This window comes from Rhinatrema bivittatum, chromosome 3 (assembly GCF_901001135.1).
Source record: "Rhinatrema bivittatum chromosome 3, aRhiBiv1.1, whole genome shotgun sequence".
Classification (NCBI taxonomy): domain Eukaryota; kingdom Metazoa; phylum Chordata; class Amphibia; order Gymnophiona; family Rhinatrematidae; genus Rhinatrema; species Rhinatrema bivittatum.
In genome coordinates, this window is record NC_042617.1 from 351486277 (window position 1) to 351511991 (window position 25715).

Genomic DNA, 25715 nt, shown 5'->3' on the forward strand with positions numbered 1-25715 from the left:
GGGGGGGCTGCAGGAGGGGGACCTGTGGAAGAAAGGAAGAACATTGGGAGGATGAGAAGATGAGGAGGAGCAGTGGGAAAGTGAGAGGGGGAGGGGTTGGGTTGGGGAGATGGGACAGCAGAAGAGGAGAGGGGAGCTGGAGGAGGGAGCATTGAGTGCAAGGGGAGGGCAAGGGAGGAGAAGGTGGAGGGGGAAAGAGTACACATCCGGACACCTTCACCACACAGCACTTAGCTGGCATTTGGAACAAACATCTCGCCCTTTTAACGGGGTTAACAGCTTGTCTTATATAATGGATTAGCCTTAAAAACGCTATGGGGTAGATTTTAAGAAAGTGCGCCTTCGCGTACGTTTGTTGGCGCACAAGGCGCAAACAAAAGTACGCTTGATTTTAGTAGATACGTGCGTAGCCGCGCGTATCAGCTAAAATCCAGGATCGGCGCGCGCAAGGCTGCCGATGTCGTGTAGCCGGCGCGCGCCGAGCCGCACAGTCTGCCGCCGTTCCCTCCAAGGCCGCTCCGAAATCGGAGCGGCCTCGGACAGAACTCGCTTTCGCCCTCCCCTCACCTTCCCCTCCCTTCCTCTATCTAACCCACCCCCCCTACCTTTGTCAGGGGATTTACGCCTCCCGGAGGGAGAAGTAAATCCCCGCGCGCCAGCAGGCCGCTAGCGCGCCGAGATGCGACCTGGGGGCGGTTCCGGACCGCCCCGGGCCGAAACCACGCCCCCGACACGCCCCCCTTGAAAAACCCCGGGACTTACGCGAGTCCCGGGGCTCTGCGCGTGCCGGTAGGCCTATGGAACATGGGCGCACCGGCGCGCAAGGCCCTGCTCGCGTAAATCCGGGCGGATTTACGCGAGCAGGGCTTTTAAAATCCACCCCTATATGTGCTGCAAATCATCCAAAACTCTGCAGCTAGAATTCTGGAGAAAGTTCCTTTGACAGCCCATATTGCTCCTATTCTGGCAAGTCTTTATTTATTTATTATTAAAGGCTTTTATATACCGACTTTCTTGATACAAATCAAATCAACTCAGTTTACATCGAACTAAGCATTAACTATAACCAACCATTCAACAAGAGACAATTTAAAAGGAGCATAAAGTTACATTATAACAAGGATGCCTTAACTGGGAGTAGGAAAAAAGAAAGGGAGAACGAAGATAAAGTACTATATTCAATAGAGTATGGGAGGGAGGTAAGGAGCCGACCTCATGATAATTTTTGAGCGTAATTTAGCGTTTGTTTATTTACATAAGTGATGGGACAATTCTAGGTCAGTCTGTTGGACTAGTGGCGGGGAAGGCTCGGCAGAACAGCCATGTCTTTAGTTTCTTTTTGAAAGTTAGTAGACAAGTTTCCTGCCTGAGGTCCAGAGGCATGGCGTTCCAGATGGAATGACCTGTGATAGAGAATGTCCTGTCTCTGATATTTGAGTGGTGTACAAATTTGATTGGAGGAACATGTAAAGATCCCTTGTAGGCATCCCTTAAGGGTCTGGCCGTCGAGTGCAATTTGAGAGGGTGTATTACTATAAATAAATAGGAAGTATTGCTATAAATAAATAGGAAGCCTATTACTATAAATAGGCTTCCTATTTATTACTTTATTACTTTATTGGCTTTATTGGCTTCCTATTTTAGAGAGTGCAAAATTTAAATGCCTTATCATCTTTCTTGGACCCCATCAAAATAGTGGCCATAAATATCTATGTCCACGTGGATCTTGTATGGAGGTAGTGGAATATAAAAAAATATTAAATGAATAGACGCCTAGAAGGTAATTACCCTCCTTGGACCAAGATATGTTAACTATACCTACTGTAAAAAATGCCGATTATCCAGTACTTGGAAAATTATGCAGAGTAGTTAAATCTCAAGTGTATTGTGATACATTGCAGGAGGACCTTGCAAGACTGGAAGATTGGGCTTCCAAATGGCAGATGAAATTTAACGTGGACAAGTGCAAAGTGATGCATATAGGGAAAAATAACCCTTGCTGTAGATACACAATGCTAGGTCCTATCTTAGGAGTTACTACCCAGGAAAGATATCTAGGCTTCATAGTGGATAATTCATTGAAATTGTCAGCTCAGTGTGCTGTGGCAATCAAAAAAGCAAACAGAACATTAGGAATAATTAGGAAGGGAATGGCAAATATGGATGTCATAATGTCTCTGTGTTGCTCCATGGTGAGACCGCATTTTGATTACTGTGTGTAATTCTGGCTGCCGCATCTCAAAAAAGATATAGTTGCACTGGAGAAAGTGCAGAGAAGAGCGACCAAAATGATAAGGGGCATGGAACGGCTGTCCTATGAGGAAAGGCTAAGGAAGTTAGGGCTGTTCAGTTTGGAGAAGAGACGACTGCTGCGGGATATGATAGAGGTCTATAAAATCATGAAAGGAACAAGTTAATATAAATTGGTTATTTACTCTCTCAGATAATAGAAGGACTATGGGTACTCCATAAAGTTAGCAAATAGCTCATTTAAAACAAATCAAATTCTTTTTCACTCAGCTCATAGTTAAGCTCTGGAATTAATTGCCAGAGGATGTGGTTATAGCTGTTAGTGTAACTGGGTTTAAAAATGTTTGGATAAGTTCTTAGAGGAAAAATCCATAAACTGCTATTAATTAATAAGCAATAGTAGCTTAAGATTTATTTAATGTTTGGGTACTTGTCAAATACTTGTGACTTGGATTGGCCACTGTTGGAAACAGGATACTGGGCTTGATGAACCCTTGGTTTGACCCAGTATGGCAGATATTATGTTCTTATCTTATGCCCTTGGCTCAACATTTTGGAATAATCTTCCTGGTGGTTTGAAGAAGGAAACAGATTTAAGGAAATTCCAGAAAAGACTTAAAGCATTAGTCTTTCAACAAGCTTTTTAGGTTTAATTGAAGCTACTATCTCACTTGTGGTTCGTTAAAGTGCATTGTAGTTAACTTTATGGCTGTTATTCTTGTTAATTTATGTTATACTGTGTTAAGTTTATGTATATTTTATATGTATTATATAATTTTATGATTTTTGTTGTTATGTACTCTACATCAGACAGCATTGCTGAGAGATTGCGAATACAAACAAATAAATAAATAATAAACAGCACACACATGTATTTGCAATTTTGCACACACCCCCACAAACTCACATGCTGCTTTGCCACTGCAGCTGCCTGTGCAAATAGGAGCTGCACTCCTTGCATATGCTTGGATATTATGATAGTAGATTTTCAATGGGAAAAACTATTCCGTTAATTTCACTTTGAAAATTAGCTGCAAAGTGCACGTATGTAATACCCATGTGTACCTTGCAACAAAATGGGCTATTTAAATTGCCTTGCAGCTTGGGTCATGGAAAAAGGGAAGTATCCATGTTTTAAAATTCACATGCAAATCAAAAATTTTAAAAAATCTGGGGGGACTGTATGGGTGCTATGATTATAAAACATCAAGCATTTATAAGGTGGAGAAATCAGTTGCCTTATGCTGTTTATATGATAATCCTTTATCTCAATAGTCATTATGCCAAATTAGAAAAAGAAAATAACATGGATGAAATGATTTAAGTGTGGTATCATTGATGTTACTGCATTTTATTTGGACGCTCTTACAATTTGTGCTACTGAAAATTGTCCCCATCACAGCAGGACGAGGGAATAGAATCCAGCAGCTTCCGGTTTTTATAAAAGGAAGCATTTACATTTCGTCCTGGAACATTTAAAAAATGTACATATATCACATTTGCTTAAATGTCATTCTCTATTTAATAATTGACATAGATATGTCTGTCTGTCTATCTATCTATCTACCTATATCTGAAGTAAAAGGTAAAAAAGAAAAAAAAAGATTTGGGTTCTGAAGCATACCAAGGTATTATGGTTCTTTAATACATGTTATGAAGTATTTTTTAAGAGAGTCTTTTCAAGGTGCTTGAGGGCTTTTGTAATACATGGTGCTGGTAATAGTTTGCTGTACGAGTATGTTCCTGCAGCACTGCTAGAGGGAACAGCACTCCAAATGACCAAGAGTGGGGAAAAAGTGGCACCAACAAATGGCATGAATTGCTTAAGCATCCTGAGAGGGGGAAAACATCACAAACAGCAGCAAGAACATTTCAAGGCACCGTGAGAAGGGCAGAGCAGCACCAGCAGTGACTTGAACAACCCAAGGTACTGTGAGAGGGGCAAAGCAGCCCAGACAGACACAGAACCAACAGTGGCAGGAGCACTTCAAGACACCTTAAAGGAGGCAAAGCAGCACTAGCAGTGGCATGAATATCCCTAGACACAGAGTGAGGGGTAAAGCTGGAAGTACATTGGCATCAACACCCCAAGGAATGGTAATTTTCAAAGCAGCATGGAATCTACTAGTTGGATCCTTCCAGGTACCTGTGACTTAAGATTGGTCACTGTTGGAAATAGGATACTGGGCTTGATGGACCCTATGGGTTCTGTGGGTAAAGTAATGTTTTCCCACAGAGCTGGCCCTTTAGAAATTTGTGCGAGAAATACGAGCATAAAGTTACCTGCAATCACAAAGTGTGGGTGTATTTATGTGCACCCAGGGGAGAGGCATACTAAGGGTGGAGTCTTGGTGGGGTTGAGACTTACATGCATGCAGAGTGCAGACTGAGGCAGCAAGCACAGTGTTTGCTTATATTACAACCTCTAACCCACAAGCACTGAGTGAGTGCTGTGCGTATTAGGCTTAAGTTTTGCTTTTGCTTTAAACCAAAAAAAGGAGGCTTGAGGAAATCACATCGGTATAAACTGGTTGGAAAATTGCTTCAACGTGATTGATTGTGCTCATTCCTTGCCCCATGCCCTACTGGCTACAATTTGTATGGCTTGAAGTAAGAATAATGCATTGCTTTGCTTTCCCCATAAATTTTACTGTAACTGAGCAAAATAAACCAATAAAAGAATCCAGTATTTTTAGGAGCCTTCTTATTTCGGTTTTGTTGGATCAAACTGAACCAAAAATCTACTAATTTTCCTATTTGTATTCAAGCAGATACATATCTCTGCTGTCCTTTATTTTGTGGGGCGTTTAAACTGAAGGGGTGGCTATTAAATGCCATCACATTGGACTTATTAGGACTGAAGACGGTGGAGATAGTTGCACCATGCATTCTGTGTCTGAACCTGCTGCTCATAGCATGGCATGCACAAAGATAAAGGGCTTTCACTCAGGCTCCCTAGCAGCAATAATAAGAACTAGGTTACTTCTTATTCTGAATAGCAAGGGACAGTTCATGTGAATTTCTGTCTTTAATTCATTTTTAAAGATTTTACTTTTGATTTTGTAATTGCTATCTGCAATCTCTGTTTTCTCTCTGAACCTTTACTGTGCAGTGACCATTCCTGTGAGAGACAGATTGGAATCTCACTAGGGCTTCTTGTCTTTCGAGTTGATCATTGCTTTAAAGTGGACTGCAGATTAGATGATGCAGCAAGGGTTTGTCCATTGCTTTTCCAGTATCTGCAATGTTGGACTCAGCTGAACAGAAATCTCCTGACAGTTCTTAAAGATACCCTAAACTGATGAACATGTTAAGTGGAAGGGGGAGGTGGTATGCGTTTAAATCTATTGGTCTTACGTAATGGAGGAACTATTTTGTAAAGTCCAGATGGCACATCAGGGGTAGATTCAGTAAAGCTATGCAAGTCCCCATGTAAAACTTTTCTTTTCACAAGAGCCTTATGCTTCATTTACTGAAAATGCATGCAGCATTGCACAGGTGTATAAATAAAGCTGTGTGGCGGGGTTCACATGCTCATGGAACTTGTTAATGCGGCTGTATAACCTGTGCTTCTGATTTCTTGTGTATGTGTGCAACCACTGTCCTATTTCCTGGCCCCCACCCATGGCACAAACACATGAGAGGCTGCTTTTCATGAGCCCTAGGGGTCAGTGTTGGGAGGAGGATGATGGGGATGGGCATTCAGGAGAAATGAAATAGGAAATGAGCCGAAATTTCCTATTTCCTTTCATTTTGTTCTCAAAGCGAAATGATTGAAAATCTGACAAAACTTTGTTAGTTTTCACGTTTCGTTTTGAAAACAAAAAATTGATCCATTGGGCCTAGACCTAGGGCTAAAGCTGGGGCCTCGCCTAAGGAATAGGTCGAGGCTCAAAACAGGACCCTTGGCCTACAACTGAGTGTGACTCCGGGGCTTGGACCTAAATCTGAGGCCGGGGTCTTCCCTAGGCTTAGGTTTGGGGGCCCAATGCAGGAGCTGCGGCCTAGGCCCGTTGAGGCCTAGGCCCAGTCCCGTTGAGGCCCAGTCCCAAGCTCAACATAGGGGCCTCAGCCGAGATCCCAAAAAATTTAAAAATCTTGCTTACTCTGTTGGGGATCCAGTGTCACGTTCCAGGCCCAGGCCAGATACCTTAGCCTGGGCCCAGACCTGACATCACAGCCCGAATGACAACCCGAACGGGAGACCAGGTCCCTACCCCGGGGCTCTGCCTGAACCCGGTTCGAGACAGGGTCCTGACACTGGGACCTCGTCCCTAACCCAGGCCCAACCCGGAGACCTGAAGCCTCCCTAGCAGAGGTGCCATTTTAATGGATGGCAGCACAGTTAGGCTGCTGTATACCAAACTGTGCTCTCCATTAGGGAGGAAGCACCAGTTAATTAACTCTGACGCCTCCCAAGTGGATGGCGCCATTTCTTTGAAGAAGACAGAAGACCTCAGAGGCCTGGGTGCCGGCCCACCTAGATCCTGGGTCTGTGCCAAAGCCCAGGCATCAGGACCTGGTGTCCTGACCGGGCTGTGGTTTTTGAGCCTTGCCCAAGTGTTGAGACCCGGCCTCTGGGTTGCGTCCCAGCATCAGGCCTGGGTCCAGGCTGAGGCCCCAGTGTCGGGACCCAGTCTCCAGTCCGGGCCATGGCTGGATCCGGTTCCCAGCTCAGGCATCATAACCTGGCCTCTGGGTTGGGCCCTGGTGTTGGACCTGGGTCCAGGTCGAGGCCCTGGCATCAGGACCCAGTTTCCAGATTGGAAAGGCTTCAGGCCTAGCCCGAAGTCCCAACAACTTAGCATGGCCTAGGTCTACTGAAAGCCGAGGCTTCAGTCTGGGCCTAGGCATCAGAACTGGGTTTCGAAGCTTGGTCCCACAACCTAGGCCCAAGCTGAAGCCTTGGCCTTAATGTAGGCCTAGGCCGCTGAACGTTACCCGCAATCTTGGCCTAGGCTGTACACAATGCCGGGCTTTGGCATTTGATCCCCCTGAACCGGGTAAGTGGGGGCTGGGGAGGATCCTGGCCCTGGCATTATTTTGGGTGGGATGGGAGGCTCCGTTTCTTTTTTTTTTTAAAGTAAATAAACGAAACAAACAACGAAACAAAATTCGTGGGAAAACAACCCCCAAAAACTAAATGAAAAATGAAACAAAATGTTTTCTTCTTCTTCTGACTGGACTAAGGACTGGAGGTTTGGGGAAAGAGATTTTTGGTAAGTTGAGGTAAATGTTTGGTGTCTTGTCTGTCTTATCCTTCATGTTATCTACTGTTGTGTCTTCTATGTGAGTGTCTGTCTGCAAGTGGGTCTACCGTATGGAGTCCTGTCTAATTAGTATTTGAGGTAGAGTTTGAATGGCAGGAAAGAATGTGCATGAATTTGGGCTGAATGCAGCATGAAAGTGACTGGGTGTTTGTGGGTGAGGGTAAGTGTGCAAAAAGTGTCTGTGGGGAAAAAAAAATGGAATGACTGAAAGGGGGACAGTAAGAAAATCCACGGCTATCGTGCTCAACTTTCAAAAGGGAAACTTTGATAAAATGAGAAAAATAGTTAGAAAAAAATTGAAAGGAGCAGCTACAAATCTAAAAAGTGTGCAAGAGGCGTGGTCATTATTAAAAAATACCATTCTAGAAGCACAGTCCAGATGTATTCCACACATTAAGAAAGATGGAAAGAAGGCAAAACGATTACCAGCATGGTTAAAAGGGGAGGTGAAAGAAGCTATTTTAGCCAAAAGATCTTCATTCAAAAATTGGAAGAAGGATCCAACAGAAGGAAATAGGATAATGCATAAGCGTTGGCAACTTAAATGTTTGACATTGATAAGACAGGCTAAGAGAGAATTTGAAAAGAAGTTGGCCGTAGAGGCAAAAAACTCACAGTAAAAACTTTTTAAAATATATCCGAAGCAGAAAGCCTGTGAGGGAGTCAGTTGGACCGTTAGATGATCGAGGGGTTAAAGGGGCACTTAGAGAAGATAAGGCCATCATGGAAAGATTAAATGATTTCTTTGCTTCGCTGTTTACTAAGAGGATTTTGGGAAGGTACCCATACCGGAGAAGGTTTACATGGGTAATGATTCAGATGGACTGAACCAAATCATGGTGAACCTAGAAGATGTGGTAGGCCTGATTGACAAACTGAAGAGTAGTAAATCACCTGGACTGGATAGTATACACCCCTGAGTTCTGAAGGAACTAAAAAATGAAATTTCAGACCTATTAGAAAAATTTGTAACCTATCATTAAAATCATCAATTGTACCTGAAGACTGGAGGATAGCTAATGTAACCCCAATATTTAAAAGGGTTCCAGGGGCGATCTGGGAAACTACAGACCGGTTAGCTTGACTTCAGTGCCTGGAAAAAATAGTGGAAAGTGTTCTAAATATCAAAATCACAGAACATATAGAAATACATGGTTTAATGGAACAAAGTCAGCATGGCTTTACCCAAGGCAAGTCTTGCCTCACAAATCTGCTTCACTTCTTTGAAGGAGTTAATAAACATGTGGATAAAAGTAAACCGATAGATGTAGTGTATTTGGATTTTCAGAAGGCATTTGACAAAGTTCCTCATGAGAGGCCTCTAAGAAAAGTAAAAAGTTATGGGATAGGTGGCAATGTCCTTTCGTGGATTACAAACTGGTTAAAAGACAGGAACAGAGAGTAGGATTAAATGGACAATTTTCTCAGTGGAAGGGAGTGGGCAGTGGAGTGCCTCAGGGATCTGTATTGGGACCCTTACTTTTCAATATATTTATAAATGATCTGGACGAAAGACGACGAGTGAGGTAATCAAATTTGCAGATGATACAAAATTGTTCAGAGTAGTTAAATCACAAGCAGATTGTGATAAATTGCAGGAAGACTTTGTGAGACTGGAAAATTGGGCATTGAAATGGCAGATGAAATTTAATGTGGATAAGTGCAAGGTGATGCATATAGGGAAAAAAAGCACCTAATATGCAACCTAACATACACACAGGGCGTGTGTGTGTATGTTAGGTTGCATATTAGGTGCTACCCCCAAGAAAGAGATCTAGGCGTCATAGTGGATACCACATTGAAATAGTCGGTTCAGTGTGCTGCGGCAGTCAAAAAAGCAAACAGAATGTTGGGAATTATTAAAAAGGGAATGGTGAATAAAATGGAAAATGTCATAATGCCTCTGTATTGCTCCTTGGTGAGACTGCACCTTGAATACCGTGTACAATTCTGGTCACCGCATCTCAAAAAAGATATAGTTGCGATGGAGAAGGTACAGAGAAGGGCGACCAAAATGATAAGGGGAATGGAACAGCTCCTCTATGAGGTAAGACTAAAGAGGTTAAGGCTTTTGAGCTTGGAGAAGAGACGACTGAGGGGGGATATGATAGAGGTGCTTAAAATCATGAGAAGTCTAGAACAGGTTAATGAGAATCAGTTATTTACTCTTTCGGATAATAGGACTAGGGGGGGCACTCCATGAAGTTGGCATGTGGCACATTTAAAACTAATCGTAGAAAGTTCTTTTTCACTCAGTGTACAATTAAACTCTGGAATTTGTTGCCAGAGGATGTGGTTAGTGTAGCTGTGTTTAAAATAGGATTGGATGAGTTATTGGAGGAGAAGTCCATTACCTGCTATTAATTAAGTTGTGTTAGAAAATAGCCATTGCTATTACTAGCAACAGTAACATGGAGTAGACTTATTTTTTGAGTACTTCCCAGGTTCTTGTGGCCTGGTTTGGCCTCTGTTGGAAACAGGATGCTGGGCTTGATGGACCCTTGGTCTGACCTGGTAAGGCATGTTCTTATGTTCTTAAATGGAATGGACTGCAGGGCAAGAGAAGTGGGTGTTGGGAGGTACAGAAGTAAAGAAGCAAAAAACAGGAGTAATGATAGTACTGAGAATGTATAGGGAAGAAAAGGGTCAGAGAGCTGGGAGAATGGGTAGGTGGAACAGGAGGGGTACAAGGTGTGAAGGCAGGAAGATGAGGAAGACAGCAATGGATAGGAGAATCAGGAGAAGGAGGAGAACAGTGAGAAGGAGGGAGGAGAGGCTGTGTTGTATAAGAGAGTCTGGAAAGGCATCAGTGAAGGAGCAGGAGGAAAAGCAGATAAAAGAGTAGGAGGAGCTTTCAGCAAGGCAGGGCACCTTCCAAGCTGACCTAAAGGCCACAACTGGTACCCCAGGTTACAGGCCCGTAATTTCCCCCCTCCCAGCTTTCTCACTCGCCAAAGCACAGACAACACCACTGATGAGGAAATTGACTTGATGCTGGAGATTGTGACTGAGAAAAACATCACATTCTCCATGGCACAGAGGTCACTGGAAAGTCCAACAAACCAATAAGTCTGGAAAATCATCGCTGCTAACTCACCAGTGTGGATAAGAACATAAGAAATTGCCATGCTGGGTCAGACCAATGGTCCATCAAGCCCAGCATCCTGTTTCCAACAGAGGCCAAATCAGGCCTCAAGAACCTGGCAATTACCCAAACACCAAGATGATCCCATGCTACTGATACAATTAATAGCAGTGGCTATTCCCTAAGTAAACTTGATTAATAGCAGTTAATGGATCTCTCCTCCAAGAACTTATCCAAACCATTTTTGAACCCAGCAACACTAACTGCAAATTACTCTTAGCCACAATCACTGTGTTACATCCAGCGGAAGTACATAAAACATCACTTTAAGGATGCCAATGAAAGCTTTCCCTCAAGATACCACATATATAATGGCACCCAATAGGGGCAGACCCTGCGCTATACATTTGACTGTACTTGAGTAGTTCCTCCTTTCCCTCATGGACCTAGAAAGACTGCCCAGGACTTTGACACCACACAGGCTTGCCTGGAAAGACAGTAGGTAAGACTTGATCAATCTCTGACAAGTACGTAGTCTTTCTGAAGAAAGTCTCAAATCTCTTGACAAAGAGGTGAATGGCAACAGTATAGGGCCTGGGATGGAGGAAGGGAGGGCTGATTGGGTGTTGTAATGGGGATATGTCAGAAGGGAGTAATTGCAACATCAACTCATTACTATTGAGAAAGCCAGTGTACAAAATTTCCTGTACTGGGGATGCATGGCAGATGCTCAGGTCACTTGTTTGTAAAGATCTGAGTAGTGTTTGGGAAGATTCTGATCTGTTTGAGATAATCACCAGGGGAAATGTTCACTTAATTTAAATAAATATTCCAAAACACTTTGTTCATCTCATTACAATATTTCAAAATCTCTTGAAAAGCAAAATGCCAAACCACCCAAGATCACAAAATACTGTATATATAAGTTTATGCCTTGAGTCAATGGCTGATTGATTCAATGTGTTTGATGTTGTGAATATATTGCAGTGAATGGGGTTTATGTGTCTTTTGTTTGATTGTTTTGTTTCTTCTTTTTGTCTTTGGTTTGTGTGTTTTTGAGAGTCCTTATTGATTTATTGGAATTATATATATATATTTTTTTATTTTTTTGTATTTCAAGAAATTTTGAAATATTGTAATGAGATGAATGAAGTGTTTTGGAATGTTTATTTAAATTAAGTGCACAATTCCCTTGGTGATAATATTTATTTAGATGCACTTTTGTAAGCATATGGTCTGTATGAGATGGCACCTGTGGAATCTCAGTTGTCTGCTGTCTCTGTTTTCATGCCTCTGGTTCTGTGTACAGAATACCAAGAAACACAGGCTTTATTAGACAGCTGGAGGAGCTGGTGTTCATTGAGTCTCAAGTGAAGGAGGTGATTCTGGTAAATCAGCCACCCAGCATTGGGGCAGCCAACACCTATTCTGTTGCTGCTTTTCTGAGAAAGTCAGCTAAGTAATCACACACACCACTGACAGAGAGTCTAATCATCATGGGCCAGCAGAGATTGGACCAAATGGTCCATGCAGGACTTGGGGACCTACTCAAGTTGCTTCCTTTCCATCACCATGACTTGCAACGCTTGGGCAAGAGTGGGTGAAACCTCCAAATGGCCATCCTGCAATGGACCAGATCACTGCATCCCTGGACAGAGGCAACATCATACAAACTGACATAGCTCACACTTTGCAGCAAGGCATTGAGGATCATAGATTGCAAATACCTCTGTCCACTACAATGGAGTCAATAATTAGCTCCCCCCCCCCCCCTCACCCCATAGAGCCCATGCCAGTGTGGATGACAGGTTTAAGGCAGACCTGAGTAAATGGTCTAAGGATACAGTTGGCAGAAAACCTTCCTCAAGTTATCATAAAAAGCAACAACATCTGCAGACTGGGTACAGCTTACTTGTAATACTGAGGACTATGTCTATAATTGCTGTGAGTCAGGAAATGTTCTTTTGGCCAGAGCTCCCATTTTTATTAAATTGAGATTTCTGATATTGGTTGTTCTTTGGTGTGGGCTAATAGCTGAGGTCTTCCCCAGAGCAAGGGCGTGTGTATGTATGTGTAATGTGCTCTGCCCATCTGGATCACCAGCCCTTGTCCTACTGCTGTAACTCATGTTCTCCTTTCTCATCATGGTACCATCATCTCTCCATCTCCTGAGCCAGCAACCTACCAGTTCCACCTCCTGCACCCAGAAGCCTTCCCTGGTGTGGAAAACAAGGTGATGGCAGTCTTTTCCCTTTTATATCAGTGTCATTCACTGCTTCCTGCTGGCAGTGGAGCAGCACAAAGTGCCCTTTTCCCGCTAATGTATTGTCCTGAGAGGGAGCATAAGTGCCTGTGACAGTGGTCGTGCAAGTTTATATGCTTTAGTGAACAGCATGAAAATTTTGTGGTGTGCAGAATTGCTCGGTTGCTTATTTAATTCCTCATTAAGATTAGGTGTGGGACATTTTATGCTTATGCATGTCCATGGATTTAATGAATAGCATGGTGATTTACACTGGTGTAGCTGTCTGTTTACACTTATGTAAACGGCTGCAAAGTATAGTTAATCGGTCCCTAGGTAGCCTGAACAGCTTCATACATTACCAGTGCTTGTAGCTGTTTTATATCTGCCAGTTGAGCACTCTGCTTTTGAATAGGGGATGTGCAAACCTCTTTAAAAGAGATTCGTAGACCAATTTGATGAACCTGCAGAAAATCCAGGGGTTTATTGGGGTTGGTTCAATGAACCTCTTTTAGAGACTTAATTGCCTGCAAAATTTGCAGTGGATCAGTGGAAATACCAGATGGATCTGAGAGAAAACATTGTGGATGAAGCCTGGATTTCATCAACTTCAAACCATGGTGATATCTGCCTACTCTGAGTTTTAACAAAAATAATATACAGCCCAATATTGAAAGGGAGCTCAGCCCCTAATTTAAGGTGTCTTGTGTATGCACATAATATTCTGATACCTGTACTAACTTCAGGAGCCTCAAGTTAAGATGCCTAAACTTACAGTTAGGCACCTAGGTGTCTTGAGTGAAGTTACCAATGTATTTGTACCTGCAGTACATCATAAGTCAGGGCATATTTATGTTATTGCCTCATCTAATAATAAACCAGTATTGAAAGACCATTCCCAGCATGGTTTGTACTGTAGGGGCTTCCAACCTGACAGCAGGCATTGCGATGACCTAAATTTAAACACTTTAATTAGGAGCATTATTTATCATTCACCTATATTTAGCCATTTAAGACCCCTTAAATGGTTAAATATAGATGCATAAAGAAGCGCCCTCTCTTGAGGCTCCTAAGTTTAGTACATTTATCAGGATGACCTGAATTAAGGCACCTTATTTAAATGCCTCACGCTGTAAGTCAGCACTGAGTCCCTAAGTTTGTTCCCCTGCCCTGGCCCTGTCCCCAGTCCTCACCCACTTTTAAGGCACCCAAATTTAGGTGCTAAGGTGAGGTAAATATTTTAATTAAAAAATCTAGTTGCCTAATTCTTTAGGTGCCTTAGTTATTCAATAGCAAGCTCCTTATAAATGATGACGAATCTAAGCAGCTTACAACATTCTGCAAAACAATTTATACAATTGGCCTATCCAGCCGGTTGCTTCAGATGCCACATAATTAGACACGCTGGTAATGATTACAAATGGTACACGGGAAACCCTCTTCTTTGCTGGAAGATGCTTATTATTGCAGCTATCATCAAGGACTTTTCCATCTCCTCATGGACTTGTACAAAGCTCTCACGTTAGCTTGCAAATGGGTAAGAATTTCCAGTTCTTTTCTCTTTCTCTCTCCTTCCCCCTCCTACTTTTGTTCGCCTCAACCTTTACCTCTCTAACTTTGTCCGGTCTAACTGTAGAGAGAGATTTCCAGGAGACATATAAACGGAGGTAACGAAGGTGATGGAGGCAAAAGGAGTAAGGGACTTCATGAAGCTTATAGAATCTTTGGTTAAGAAGAAGCAAAGCTAAAGCAAGGGACCGAGTGGAATCTACATTTTTTGCAACAGGAAGGAAGGGGATAGAGTAAATGTTCCACCCGGTCCTCATCTGCCAGTATATTCTATGTTTCTGTATCTCTGACTCTCACATTTCCTCTCCAACTCTCTCGTCCTTTCCCTCTCTGCCTCACTTTCCCCTGCTTACTGCATTTTCACAAATCATTCTAGGTATTCCCAATGCATCAGCAACAACACGCACCTCACTCCTGACCTGGAAACACTGACATTTCCCGGAATGAGATGAAAATGCGCTTTCTCAATTAAATTTGAACCCTGGCAAACGTCAGGTTTTTTTTTTTTTTGACAGGCTGAGCTTGTCCACATGTTTCTTTTAAAACCCCGATGAATTCAGATGTCATTTTTTTCCCCCGGTGTTTGTGGAGGAGAAGTGAAAGGAGAGGGAGGTTCTTCCATCTGGCTGGATCACTTGATGTGTTGTTGTGTTGTTGTGCTAGAAAACGAGAAGAAACTAAAATTAGGAAACTGAACAGTGCATTTTAAAATTAAACTCCTTAACAAGTTGATAGACTGTCAAAAGAAAAAAAAAAAAGCCCAACCCAAGAATACAGAACTCTAAGAAATAGTATGTATTTTGTTTCTTGAACAAATAATGGGCCAGATTTTATAACATGCGCACGGGCGTAGATTTGTTCGCGCAACCCAGCGTTCGATTTTATAACATGCACGCGCAGCCACGCGCATGTTATAAAATCCAGGGTCAGCGTGCGCAAGGGGGTGCACAATTGTGCAATTTGCGTGCGCCGACGTCCGTGGCCTCGGAGGGAACTTTCCTTCCGCCCCCTGCACCTTCCCCTCCCTTCCCCTATCTAACCCGCCCCCCAGCCCTAACTAACCTCCCCCCCCCCGACCTTTGTCAAGGAAGTTACGCCTGCCTCTAGGCAGGCGTAACTTGCGCGCGCCGGCTCTCCATCCCTGGCCCAGTGGCTGTTCCGGAGGCCTTGGTCCCGCCCCCAGAACGCCCATTTTTTCAAGCCCCGAGACTTACGCGCATCCCGGGGCTTGCGCGCACTGCCAAGCCTATGCAAGATAAGCTCGGCGCATGCAGGGGGAGGCAGGGGGAGGTTTTCAGGGGTTGCACATATATTTTACGCACGCAACCTTTTGAAAATCTACCCCAATTTGAATAAAGTTAAAGGAATGATTAATGCAGTTTGTTCAGGCTGCATACCACTATTTTAATGTGTAAGGGAAGGAAATAAAGTTTTCTCTTACAGAACTTTTGGTACACTTTCTGTTAGTTGTTACCAAATGCAGAAGAAGCTTAAATGGTTTTTTTTTTCTCTTTAGAATGTATTTATTTATTTTATTTATTTATTATTTTTATTATACCGAGTTTCATGATAGGAATCACATCAACCCGGTTTACAATTAACAATGTGAGTAAAGGCAGAGAGTAACAAAGTAAAGAACATTTCCCAATACAAGAACAAATATAGTATGAAACTTAACAAATATTATAACAATATTTTGGATGTGAGAAAGTTACAAAAAACATGGAAAAATAAATAAAAATAAAAAAAACATGGAAAAATAAATAAAAAAAACATGGAAAAATAAGAATGGTAGGCTTTGTTCGTTCCAAGGAAATCTCATCTTGATTCTTTTGCAATGTGAGTGCAAATGGGATTAGTTTTGCTGCAAGAGAGAATATGGAAAATGTTGGCAATTAGTTATTCATGAAACTAATCAAAACATTCAGGTATTAATTCTCTGACCTTCTAGGAAGATCACAATGTGCAATAAATCCCCATGGGCAAGAACCACAGCACCCTATTATTCTACAAACCCCCACCTCCATCCCCCCAAAATGCCTCTTCCCTCCCCAGAGAATTATCTCATTGCAAAATAGTAACATTTTGTTATACTTTTCATAAAGTGAGAACATTTCTCTTTGATGGTACATGTAGATTATGCAAAAGATTTGTGCATTGCAAGTATTCAGATGTACAACTTTAGTCTTTACATAAGAGAAAATATCCAGTATTAAGAAGCAATTGCCAAAACTGACTTGCAGTGTTGCCATGTCAGGAAACTAATATGTCCTTCGTAGGCCATGGAATGGGGTGGGCCATGGCCCAGTATCTTTTGACAGGGCAGCATACCTGGACATATATGTATTTTTTTTTACAGTGTCTGGTTTTGGCAGATCCATCGGTGGGGCAACCAGTGGGAGGCCCTGCAGCTCCTGCATTCTCATTCATGCACTTGTTCTGTTGGTGGCACAGGAGCAGAAGGAGGACACAGGCTCAGGAGCAAGCCATATGCAGAAGTTGCTGGGCCTGCTGTCTGCCTAGAGCTGCTATTTACTGCTGCTGCTGCTTCTGCTGCTGCTGCTGCTAGATTAGAACATAAGAAATGCCATGTTGGATTGCACCAAGGTCCATCGAGTCCAGGTCACAGGTGCCAGACAGATCCCATAAAGTAGCTCTGTTTCCTGTTACTCCCAGGGACAGCAATAGCTTTTATTTAGTCTACCCAGCTAATAATGTTTCCTCCAGGAATGTGTTGAAACCTTTTTTAAATCCCATTGTGTTAGTCACGTTGGCCACATCCTCTGGCAACAGATTCCTCAGCTTGATTGTGATGGAGTGAAATTTACTTTTTTATGATTTGCTTTATATCTGCTGGTTGTTCGTTTCATTGAGTGTCCCCGTGTTTTAGTATTATTTTTAAAGGTAAATAACCATTCCCTATCATGCTCCGTCTTAGCCATCTCTTTTTCAAGCTGAAGTGCCCTAGCCTGTGTAGCCTCTCATTATAGGTGAGCCGTTGCATCCCCTTTATTATTTTTGTTGCCCACTTATGCATGTTTTCTAGTTCCATTATGTTTTTTTTTTTTAGATGGGGTGACCAGAATTGCACACAATACTCAAGGTGCAATTGTACTATGGATTGATAGAGAGGCAATACGATATTATTCATTTTATTCCCTTTTCCATTTCAGATCATTACAAACCTTCTAGTTGCCTTTTTGCCGCCGCTGCACACTGAGCTGGCATACAAGGCTCTCAAAGGCTGAGTGCAACGTTAATAAACAGATTCTTCACCCCATGCACTCTATACCTTTCTGCCCTGTAAGCTCACTTGAAGAAGCCTTCCTCGTCATTCCTTCCCCCATGGAAATGTCTCACCAGCACCAGAAACAAAATCCTCTCAGAATCAGTCCCAACCCTCTAGAACACACTCTACCACCTATGACCCACAAAACCCGCTCTCTACCATCTAATATCCGATTAGCCCCTGACTTAGCATTCAAGAAATTAATGAAAATTCAGCTTTTTAAAGCAGCCTGTGGGCCTGAAGAATGAGCCATCCCAATGTCTTAAATCTGATAATTTAGATGCTCATCACAATCCTCAGACGTGCAATCTGAGCCATGGAATAGGCCACTAGCAATTAGCCATCCAATAACTGTTAGTGTTCATGGTAGTTGTGGGTGGATCCTTGGGCCGGTGGCAGATGACCACGCCCCCGGGGGAAGATTCTGAGAGGGACCACTGGTCAGGCTCAGAGTATGGAACAGACACACACTAGTTCTTTTATTAAACAGTGTATGGAGACAGACACACACTAGTTCTTTTATTAAACAGTAGGGAGCTGGAAGTGCCCGGCTGGGCTGTAGTCCCTCAGATACTGGAACAGCGATCTTGGATAACTGAGCTGTAGAGAAACTGAATATAGTGAGTAGGCAGGGTATGCAGAGTTCAGGAGCAGAACCTTGATGGTAACACTCACACAATAGTCTCTTAGAAACAGCCCAGGAGCTGGAAGGAAGTAGGCCCTTGAGTGAGTACCTGGTTCCAGGGAACGCTCTGAGAGAGAGATGGTAACTCACTGGTGTTGTAGGCAGCGATGACTTCCTGGCAGAAGTGGTATTCGGTAGCAAGTCCGGGAATGTGGGCCCTCGAGGAATGAGTACCGATTCCAGACTGCGATCTGAAAAGCAAAGAGAAAGCGAGGCCCCCCGAGGAGCGGGTATCCCTGGTAAGTCCGAGGAGGCAGAGTAGCAAGGTATGCGGAGAGCGAATCCCATCCGCCTATACCTGGAGGAAAGCCCTTATCCTAGTCCCCCCTTGCTAACTCGATTAGTTAGCGATTTCAGAGACCTTAAATATCCGGTGGAGATGACGTCACCTCAGGGGGACGCCCCTGAGGTTCGCACCACTGCTGGTACTTGAGTCGGGGCCGCGCCGTGCATGCGCCCTTAGGCTGCTGGGAAACATGGCGGAGTGCAGCGTCCAGCCGGTCCGGGGACGCCGGAGGAGAACGGCACGGTGATGCTGCGGCAGCCAAACTTCCAACAGTCAAGGAGGGAGTCGCCAAAGAGGTAAGGTGGGCATAGTGGAGACGTCGGGCAGCAACGGTCGCAACAATAACAGACTGATTCTTAACAAACACACCAAACCATAAAATCAAGATCTAGTTTATGTTATTTTCTGATACGTCTTTGAAAGTATATGTTAATGCATTGTAAACCAAACTGTAACAACACCTCAACGCCCACTCTATAATCCTAATTTTATATTGACATTGTAAACCTGACCTGCTGTAATATGATAAACATATTATAACACGCTTTGATCTCTCTGATTGGAAAGGCATGAAATAAAGATGTTGATTATGATGATGATGATTTTAATGTATTGTCCACAAGAATTCTAAGGTCCTTTTCCTGAATGGTGACTCCCAATAGAACCCAGCATTGTGTACCTGTAGCTAGGATTATTTTTCCTTATATGTGTCACTAGCAGTTTTCAATATAAAATTTCATCTGCTGTTCAGATGCCCAGTATACTAATCTCACAAGGTCCCTCAACAGTATCTCTCAATCTGATGCTGTTTACCAATTTTGAATTATTTTGTGTCATTTGCAAATTTGATCACCTCACTCGTTCCCTTTTCCAGATCATATTTGAATATAAGAACATAAGACTTGCCATACTGGGTCAGACCATAGGTCCATCAAGCCCAGTATGCTGTTTCCAACATTAGCCAATCCAGGTTACAGTTACCTGGCAGGATCCCAAAAGGTCGATAGATTCCATGCTACTTATCTCAGGGTTAAGCAGTGGATTTCTCCAAGTCTACCTTAATAATGGTTTATGGACTTTTCTTCCAGGAACTTATCCAAACCTTTTTTTTAATCCAGCTACACTAACAACTTTTACCACATTCTCTAGCAACAAATTCCAGAGTTTAATTATGTGTTGAGCAAAAAAATATTTTCTCCTGTTAGATTTAAATGTATTACCTAGTAACTTCATTTCATGTCCCCTAATCTTTTTACTTTTTGAAAGAGTAAACAAACTGCGTTTACCCATTCTACTCCATTCATTATTTTATAGACTTTTATTGTATGCCCCTTCAGCCATCTCTTCAGCAAGTGGAAGAATCCTAACTTCTTTAACCTTTCTTCATAGAGGGATCATTCTATCCCCTTTATCATTTTGGTAGCCCTTCTCTGTACCTTTTCGAATTCTGATATATCCTTTTTGAGATATGGTGACCAGAATTACACAAAATCCTCAAGGTGTGGGCACACCATGGAGCGATACAGAGGCATTATGATACCCTCTGATATTCTCCATTCCTTTCCTAAAAATCCCTAGCATTCTGATTGCTTTCTTGGCTGCTGCTGCACACTGAGCAAAGGATTTCAATATATTATCCACAATGATGCCTAGATGTTTATCCTGGGTTGTGATTACCAATGTGAAACCTTGCATTGTGTATCATAATTTGGATTGTTCTTCCGTATATGCATCACTTTGCACCGGTCCACATTAAATATCATCTGCCATTTGGATGCCCAATTTCCCTGCCTCACAGGGTCCTCTTGCAATTTCACACAATCCTCTTGTGATTTAACAACTTTGAATAATTTTGTATTGTGAGGACATTTGATTACCTTCCGATTCTTAACAGTAGCAAACAAATATGAACAGCACAGGTCCCGGTACTAATCACATTGGAACTCCACAAATTTTTTATTTATTTATTTATTTATTTAGCATTTTTTATATACCGAGGTATAGCAGAGTTGCCTTTACTCTGGTTTACATTTATAACAACTTGTTACATTAAAAGACTTTAAAATTTAAATTTAGCAATAAAATGAGAAATGGCATATAATAGTAGTATAAACAGAACAAGATGTACACAGGATAGGTACACTGAATAGGTAAACAAAAATATCTGAGTTCAAATCGTAAAAGGAGGCATCTGTAGCTTGAATCAGGAGAGATTGTCAAAGGGGGAGATTTAATGTTAGCAGGCTATGGGATTATAATTTAAGATCATTGAGAGCTGTCCTTAAGAGTTTGGCTGAGTAGCCAGGCTTTTAGGTCTTTTTTGAAGGATTTTGTGTTTTCTTGAGCGGTGAGGTAATGAGGTAACGAATTCCATAACTTTGGGCCAATGATGGAGAAGGCTCTGTTTCTGGTGGAGGATAGACCTTTCTCTCTTTGAAATGACCTTTCTCTCTTTGAAAACTATTTAGTCTTCCCCTTTGTTTTCTGTCTTTTAACCAGTTACCAGTTCACATTAGAACACTGCCTTCTATCTCAGCATTTTTAATTTCCTGAGGAATCTCTGATTGGGGATTTTTCTCAAATGCCTTATGAAAATCCAATTCACTATATCAATCTGTTCATCTTTATCTACATATTTATTTCTACCTTAAAAAAAATCTAAAAGATTGGTAAGGCAAGATTTATCTTTGCTGAAACCATGTTGACTTGTTCTCATTAAGCCATATCTTATCATTACGGTGAGTGATTTTGTATTTAAGAATGGCTTCTGGCATCTTTCCTGGCACTGATATCAGGTTTACCAATCTATAGTTTCCCGGATTACTCGTGCCCTTTTTAAAAATGGATATCAAACTGACCACCAGTTCCCAGTCCAGTTGGCCTGCTGCAGTGGCTGTAGCAGTGGCATAAGTCTGATCCTCGGACCTTGCCCCAGTCACATGACAGGGGCAAGGTCAGGTCTGCACCATTTTGAAAAATGACATTGACTGGGCCAGGTGATAGAGGGGGCATCCCGGGTCTCATTGCAGGACCCGCTTCCAATTTTTAAGGTTTGGGGGTGTGGGAGGGGGTTGGGGGACTCGCTGAACTCCAATGTCCTTTTGTGATACATTTTGGGGGAGGAAGGGGAAGAGAAAAGGGGAGTGAAGGGGTACCCCCACTGAACCCCAATGATTATTTTTATACCTTTGAGGGGAAGGGATGCACAGGGGAGGAGCTATACCCCATATACCTTAATTTAATGTCGGTTACTCTGAACCATTATGCATTTCATTGTAATCTATGGGGGGCGGGCCATCACTGTGTGTGAACGGGACACTTTTTTTGAACTTTGAGGTCTTGGGGCCACCTCAAGTAGTGGCTCCATATTGAGCCAGGAGTCAATCCTGACCCCCGCTCAACTTTTTGTTTTGCTGGCTGCTTTTTAAGTGTCTGGCCCTTTAAGGCAGTGGTGGCTCCTTGAAGTTGGGGCAGCTATCGCACCTAAAGAGCCGCTAGCCACATTCTTTTGACCTGTGGTGTTTAGCCACAAGACAAAAGGACATGCATAGAGCTGCGATGCTTTTTCCAGGGATGGGCCCCACTATCACGGCATCACCTCCCCGTGATAGTGGGTCCCCTCTGGCGAAAAAACCATCACAGTTTAGTGGCTCTAGACCCATGTTATTGTTCTTGTGTGAGGGGTATGCAGCCAAAATATTTTCATCCGTTTTATGTCGTTTTGTTTTAGTATGCTTAAAAACTCTTTTAGTGCACACTAAATTGATTTAGTATATGCATGTTCATTTATTATTTGCATAATTGACCGCATACAAGCATATTCAGTTGTGTTCATGCATACATGGCTTAGACCTAGATTCATTGTTTTGCTATAAATTTCGCTAGAATAGTGCCTGAAAAAAAAAGGGGTAATTTTCCAGATTCCACAATATTTTAGCACAACATGTTTTAAATTTATTGCACCTGTGATATTTGCACATGAGAGAGAGAGAGAGAGAGAAGAAGAGGGAGAGAGAGAGACTCTTTATAAAGCTTTCATATAAGAAAAGAATTTATACCACTATGATAAGGGCAACTAGTAACTCGGAGTGAGGTTTTGGTGGTGGTCGAGGTTTTGGGGAGCAATTTTACATGCACAGTCAGAGGTACAAACAGCACAATAGACATCAGTGAAGATTTATGTGATTTGGAGTGATGACAGGTAGAGAGTACATCAAGCTAGGTTGAGAGTACATTGTACAAATCTCATCTTTTTATACCTTTCATCTCTCCAAATCACATAAAATCTTCACTGATGTTTCTGTACTCTTCGTACCTTTGACTGTGCATGTAAAACTGCCCTCCAAAACCTAGGCCAATACCAAAACCTCACCCCGAGTTTCTAGTTACCCCTCTTAAAGTGATATAATAAGTTGACTTATATTTTCACAAATCTATTTTGGGCATAGCACCCATCATAATGCCCTGTAAAAAAGGAGTACTTAAATCGTGTGATAGCGTGTGTTGCACTATTACACGCAACGCTGAACACTCCTCATTTTCATAAACTCTGCCCAAACTCCTACTATTTGACTAAATATTTAGAATTTGCATACGCATCTTGTGATGCATTTTTTATCGCATGCATGTGGTGTTATTGCAGGCATTAGGGCCCTAACACCCACGATAACCCCTTAACACAATTTGATAAATGACCCTATTAGTTTGCAGTAGAAATATGTGGTTGCACTAAACAATATAAAATGAAACAAATGACAATACATCCCTCGTGAGGAGTGGAGATTATTATGTAACAACCCCTCCTAATCCCCACAAGAATAACCATTGGGTCTTGATTTAGTGCAGAAGGAACGGTATTTTTTTCTAGTTCTTCACTTTTGCATTGCATAGAGAGTGGCTTAAGAACATAAGAAATTGCCATACTGGGTCAGACGGAGGGCCCATTAAACTCAGCATCCTGTTTCCAACAGTGGCCAGTCTAGATACAAGTAACTAGCAAGTACCCAAACATTAAATAGAGCCCATGCTAGTAATGCTAGTAATAAGCAGTACTATTTCTTAAATCAGCTTGACTAATAGCAATTTATGGACTTATCCTCTAGGAACTTGTCCAAATCTTTTTTAAACACAGATAAGCTAACTCCCTTAACCATATCCTCTGGCAATGAATTCCAGAGCTGCTTAATGCATTGAGTGAAAAAGAATTTTCTTCGATTTGTTTTAAACATGCTACTTGCTAACTTCATGGTGTGCCCCCTAGTTCTTGAATTATCTGGAAGAGTAAATAACTGATTCACATTTACCTGTTCAAATCCTTTCATGATCATGTGTTGACCTATTTCATTGGTCAACACATGTACCATGACAGCTGGCCCCTCTCCAGCACTATCTAAAATCCTATTTAGGTGACATGTGAGAAATGCCACCTTCGCACCAGGCAGGCAAGTTACCAGGCAATCCTTATGTCCACCAGCCACCCAGTTGTCTACTTTCCTAATAAACAAACCACCAACTATGACAGCTGATCTAACTCTTCCTTTCTAAATAGCCTTGAGAGACTTGTCTACAGTACCTGAATGTAATTTGCTTTGAAGTGTCAAAAAGCAGAATATAAAAATCTAAATAAATAAAATAAAAATAAAATAGTTGGAGTGCTGACTTTTCATTGGTAGACTAGTAGCTGTTTAGGTGTGTACATGGAAAAATTTTAATTATATTTCATTTCAATTTTCTTCTTTTATTGCTGCACTTTTATTTTCATTTTATTTTATTACTTCCAAGCATTAAATGCATTTTTACACATGTATGCATGTGTAAAAATGCACATCACTAACAAAACTAGTGCACATCTTCTGTACTACTGTGCACAGTGGGCCTGATTTTAAAAAGGTTACGCGCGCAGGGCCTTTTTAAAAAAAGATCCAGCGACGCGTGTAAAGCCCTGGGACGCGTGTATGTCCCGGGGCTTTACAAAAGGGGCATTTCGGGGGCAGGGGTGGGGCCAGAGGCCTCAAATAGAGCGGCCATTGCCTCTGTGTTGGAGGATTGTGTGGTGGCAGCCTGCTGGCAGGCGCAAAATGTAAGACAAAGGACGGAGGGGGGTTAGAGTAGGGCTGGGGGGGAAAGGTTAGGGGAAGGGGTGGGAGGGTCAGGTTAGGGGGAAGGTAGCGCGGCTCTGCGTGCGCAGGGTGCACAATTGTGCACCCCCTTGCGTGCTCCGACCCGGGATTTTATAACATGCGCCCAGAGGCAGGCGCAAAAGGTAGGACAAAGGATGGGGGAGGGGGGTTTAGAGTAGGGCTGGGGAGGAAAGGTTAGGGGAACGGGTAGGAAGGTCAGGTTAGGGGGAAGGGAATGGGGCAAGGCAGCGCGGCTTGGCAAGCACAAGGTGTACAATTGTGCGCGCTGACCCTGGATTTTACAAAATGCGTGCGCATGTTATAAAATCAGGCATACATGTGCGCGCGCTGGGTAGCGCGCTCACATGTAGGCCGCGCGCGCTTCTTTTAAAATCTACCCCAGTGTGATTTTTGTAACTTGCTATTAGCATGTGTTAATAATCAATCATATGATATATGTATTATGCAAAGAATATGTGTAAGAAAGAATTATATAGGGAGCTTAACTTTCATATCTATTTGCAGTTCTGCATTTGCGCACATAAGTGGACATTTAGAGATTTACCTACTGTTTTATAAACTGTGCAGCTGATTCACCCATGCTGTCTCTAGTTCACCTACACCCTCTAGCACTTCACCCAGAACTTCCCCTAGTTCACTCAAACCACCCACTCATTCCCTGCACTGCTCACCTAAAGTACCTTGAGGTCAATGCAATACTGTGCACTGGCCACAGCGCACGGCTCGACACACGACTGGACACGCATCTTGGATGCATCTTGGACGCGAATCGGGATGCAAATCGGGAGTTGGTGAGTCCAATCGCACGCATAGGTAATAGCCCTCATCACATGTAAATTCATGTTGATGAGGCTATTACCTTTTTCCTCCCGATTCAAAAGAAAATGTATGCCTGACGT

At 42.6% G+C, this 25715-nt stretch overlaps 1 protein-coding gene across 4 annotated transcripts in view; it reads left to right on the forward strand.

The window, feature by feature from the left end:
- Positions 1-25715, forward strand: part of EPHA7 (EPH receptor A7) — a 410651-nt gene that overhangs the window by 76719 nt on the left and 308217 nt on the right. The gene's annotated exons all lie outside the window — the stretch shown is intronic.